This window comes from Aythya ferina (assembly GCF_964211825.1).
Source record: "Aythya ferina genome assembly, chromosome: 8".
NCBI lineage: Eukaryota > Metazoa > Chordata > Aves > Anseriformes > Anatidae > Aythya > Aythya ferina.
In genome coordinates, this window is record NC_140304.1 from 29,510,973 (window position 1) to 29,515,846 (window position 4,874).

Consider the following 4,874-nt stretch of genomic DNA (forward strand, 5'->3'; position numbering starts at 1 on the left):
AGAAAAAGTGAAAGATTCTCCAAATCTTATTCCTGGGGAAAAAGTTTGTCATGCTACCTGGAGCAATGAAAAGAAAACAGTAAATATAATGAAGCATTAACACCCATCAGGCAGCATGTTTATAGGCAATTGTCTGCTTCGTGTACCTTGAATTGTGTAATGAGACCAAGTGGGTTTTACTACCTATGAAGTAGAGTAATCATCCTCAAATGAGCTGCCTGGAAAGTAATATTGTTGTTATGAAATGGAATTTATATGGAAGAATAACAAAACAGCAAGGTTTGAGTATTGAGTAGGTCCTTACTGATGTGACTGGAAATAATGGGAACCACCCAGAGATTGCCCATCTGGTTTATCACGGCAGTGAGTGGGATCTAAGAAACCACTTTTTCACTCTATCACAGATCCCAAAACAATTTATTTTTTTTTAATTACACCTTCCTTGATTCGCCACCCTCAGGTCACCATAAAGTTTTTCTCTGCAAACTTGTCCCTGCCTCAAAATTAGTAAATTGCTCATCATTGAGTCTTAGCTCCAGCTGAATTCTCAGAAACCTTAAAACAGGGTTCATAAGGCAGACAGTGAACTGCCTGCCAACTGCAGGGGCTCGGTCTCAAAGGAGTGCAAAAAGCTCACCTAAAATCCCCAGCTGCAGAGCCAGAAGCAGGCCACAGGCAGCAACTCAACACCAACCCCAAACCAGCAGCATTACAGGATAAAGAAAGAAGAGTGTGAAACAGGCAGCAGGCATGAATTTAAGAAATGCTTTGGCTACTGGACTACACAACACTTTTACATCTTTTCCAGAGGGATTGTGATGCAGGGGTGAAAAAATGAAGGGGTCTGTGTGTAACAAGGCAGCAGAATGGATGCAGAAACCACTCCTCTTCCCACCATTTCTGTGCTGAGGCTTAGGCTGGTCTCTGTTCAGCTGGTTGGCCCCCTTTCCATTTTATGGAGTGACGAATCTGGAGCTGTGACATAACCCCAATGACCCACAAGAAGCAGGATCTCCAGACCTAGGTCCTTCAACACTAGCACCAGGCCCTTTCCCGTCAGTCTCTGGAAGATCTCCTGGTTTGCACAGCTGGAAAAACACACTGCTAGGTTTAATCTGCTGTAACAGGGAGGCCAAGAACCAAGAAATGATTAACCAGTGTGACGGGCAATTATTTGAAAAAACTTCCCTTTGTGAGCACAAAGAAATTAAATTTTGTGTTGGACTGAAAACAGATGCCTGGTTCCACCTCCTCCTTGCTGGGTGCACCCCAGGGAGCACAACTAAGAAGGACTCCCCTGCACGGAGAGAACCATGCTAGTGAGTAAGTGGGCAAATTATGGTATTTTGGCCCACATGTGCCACTCTGCACAATCACGGGCTTTCTTTACAGGAACAGAAAAGGAGGAATCCAAAGTTTTTTGTGAGCCTGACCAGCTGTCATGTATAAAGATCTCACGCACGCCAGCCTAGTGGATTTGTTTTCCTAAACAAACTTGCAGTCATCTGTCTTTTTAAATATAACTTCCGTGACACACAGATGAAAATCAGAAAGTGATGCTGAAAGCTTTCCATGCTCTATTAATTTTATTATGTAAATCCACTCCCCAATTGATATTTTCATTCAAACTAGCACAAGATCTGTCATTATTCCTTAGTGTAAAGGGAAGCAAAACAAGCAGTATTCAAGCAAGTGCTCTCATTTGGATTATTATTTTAATGCAGCAGTATTGTCTGTAGGTAATTTCTAAAGCAGGTTTGTGTAGCAATTCTAGGCTGCTCCTTCCCAGAGGCTGTTTAGCATTGTCAACATTTATTACTTTTGCTTTTGTAAATATAATAGAAAGCAGAGATGTTTGACTTTAAACTAATAAGCAGATTTTGAGAAATGGACAACAAGATCGCTTTTCTGCTTTCTGAGTTATCTGTCTCCATGCCTAATGATACAGCAACAAAAGGAAAGCAAAACTCACACAGATTGAAAACCCAGGGAAACGCGTGCAAAGCATCCTCAGTGTTTTAACATCTGTATTATGCCATCGGGGAGTAGTAAATGGCTGGGTAAAAACTGCTTTTAAGGCAGTTAATGTAACACTCACCTAGTGCTATCAACAGACAGACGTACGGATTTCAATAGCTGGCATATTCCTTAACTACCTGGAGGAGGCGATCCACAATGGCATAAACTGCACTTGGTCGAAAGGCCAAAGACCTGGGTTTTGACTCCACTGTAAATATTGTAGCTCAGTTACTCAGACCCAAACAAACAGAAGAATTTAATTGGAATAACCGGGAAAGCAAAGCAGCAGAAACTCCTTTTCCCTACAGAAAGATATTAATCAAGTTTTCTCCAAAGTACTATCAAATTATGCTTTGTAGTACAGATGCACACAGTATTTTCAGTAAGATTTTTGACTAAACGCTCCAAATACACAGCAAGAATGAATCCCCAAAGCAACAAACTTTGAAGCAAAGATGGCAGCGGAGAAATCAAAGCATCATAAAGATGACGTGATTCACCCTAGCCAGGAAGAAACCACACAGCAGTGTGGTGCATCGTTTGTGACAACTTGGGGGATGAAAGTATAATGTCTGAATTGCACGTGGCAGCTTAAAATTGTTAGATTTATTGAACCATGGTATGCCATGATGTACGGATTGACTATTTCCTACAGGAATTTACTATTACCTAGCAGAGACCATATCATGTAATTGTGAGAGCGTCAAGGCTCTGAGAGGAAAAATAAGCCTCAGCTGGGACCTCCACCCACACCTGTGAGACCAGGAACCCTATTTAAGCCCAGGCCTTGGCCCCAACTCCTTCCTGAGCTGTGTTACAGCAGCACTGAGTGCTGGTGCAGCTGCAGCCCTACCTGCCTGGTGGTTAGGGATGAGCACTGATCCTTGCCCGTGGGCTGACCTCCTGGCTTGCCTTCAGACCTGTTTCACGGTACAGACTCTTGCTGTTTCCTGATGCAGCAGGTAAAAATGCCCTGAGCTATTTATCAGTTATGTTTAAGTGGAAGTGGCTACTGGAAACAGATGGGTTGTAACTAAGACAGGTGCTTTTGTCCACAGCCCCAGATGTGAGAAGAGTTTGGGAAATGGAGAACTTCAGCCCCAGAGCCCTTTGGACAAAATACACTCCCTTCAATCTTGGCATTACCAGTTAGGAGCCTTAGAGGACAGACACTCAAAGTTGCTGACTCAGATAGGTGTTAGAGGCAACACCTGAATTTTCTGTCCCATATATAAGGGGGAAGAATGTTGTTTCTCTATGGAACCTGGCAAAGCTAGAGAAAACAGATCAGAAGCAAAAAATAAAAATTAGGATTCAGGAGAAGAGTCATTGCTTAGAGGCAAAAGAATCTGGGCAGCCTGGAAAAAACTTGGAACTCAGCTCAGAAATGCTGTAGATTGGCAAATCTGCAGGTTTTGGTTGTGCTTAAGATAGTTAATGTTGCAAAATTTATCTAGGGAATAGCGTCTTTATTTTGATAGTTCTCACGTTGGTCCTCATCCATTCTCATCAACTCCACTGCTTCCAGAGCCAGTTTTATTCCCAAGCCAAAGCATCTGTTCTGCCTTTCCTCATGCGGTCTGTCCACAAACCCTCTGTTTGAGGCTTCAGCGCTGACTTGAAGCCTTAGCTCAAACCCACTGGATCTCTTCTTCCCAGGGGGGTTCTGCAGAGAGGTGACTGAAACCTGGTCACACCTCCAGACTAAAGATGGTCCCAGGAGCTCTGAACTCCTTTACCTTTGAGCTGAGGAACAGGAGGAATGTCAGGAGCAGCTCTGTGTTTGTCCCCCTCTACCTCTAGAGGCAGAGGTTTGAAGGATGGATGCTTCTGAGCATAGCTGGAGGGCTGCCACGTACCCCTGAGAGCAGGACAGTGCACAACTGTCCCAGGGTCAAGGCTGGAGCTCCCTGGGGATGGTTCTGGTCCCAGCTGAAATCTTAACATTTGGAAACAGTTGGCAAGACTGGAGGATAAATCAGTCACTTGATAAAAGCAATTAAATTCCAGCCCACATTCAACCCAATGTTCACTCTCTTTATGTTGTGGTTCACTTCGAAGGCCACTATTTGTTTTCTGACACTAAGAATTCCAGGTTGGGATGGAGGAAGAGATTTTGAAAAATTACCTGTACAGGAGTGCCTGTCATGGGGGAACTCAAAACTAATTTCTCATACTTCTCTTTTCAGTCAGTTTGGAGCGGGGCTGGGTTGCTTGTGGTTGCATTTTGCTTATCCTCAAATGCTATGGGCATGTTTTGGGTGTCTGGGTTTTATGGCTCAATTATTTTACTAAGGAATAACTACAACAGCATCGATGTTTTTCCTTTGGTAAGGAAAAAGGCAAGTAAATTTTCCAATTATCAAGGCAATGCAGCACTTGGTGTATATCATTATGAAGCTGTTAACAAAAATGCTACATTTTCATTAGCTAAAAGGCTATTTATCCCTAATGAGTTCTTAAAGACTAAGGGCAAAATTCTGCTTTTGGTTACACCAGTGTAAATCTGTAACCCATCTGAGTGCCTCTGGATTTATACGGGTGTCAATGGAAGCAGAATTTGGCCTGAATGCTCTTGGATTTGACTTTGTAATCTGTTTCCACTTTAAGAAAGCCATTATTCACTAGTAAGGACCAATCAATAACAGTAATACTGGGGGGAGGGAGGAGAGGAGGAGGAGAAATCACTTTTTTTTTTTTTTTTATCCCATCTTGGATACTTGAGAAAACAATACATCTATTAAAATATAAAATACAGCCTAAAACATGTGAAGCAAATTTCAAGACTGCTTTGTAGCCTGGATGCTCATGAGCATCTGCATCTAAATGACAAACAGAAATTGAAGCAGGCCAGT

The 4,874-nt window shown here is 42.7% G+C and overlaps 1 long non-coding RNA gene across 1 annotated transcript; it reads left to right on the top strand.

Annotated features, from left to right (window-relative positions):
• The first annotated feature begins 2,787 nt into the window (after positions 1-2,787).
• On the top strand, positions 2,788-4,415 carry LOC311440982. The gene is made up of 2 exons (XR_014695698.1): positions 2,788-2,981; positions 3,078-4,415. It is a non-coding gene; the product is annotated as an uncharacterized lncRNA (long non-coding RNA).
• Positions 4,416-4,874: the final 459 nt, after the last annotated feature.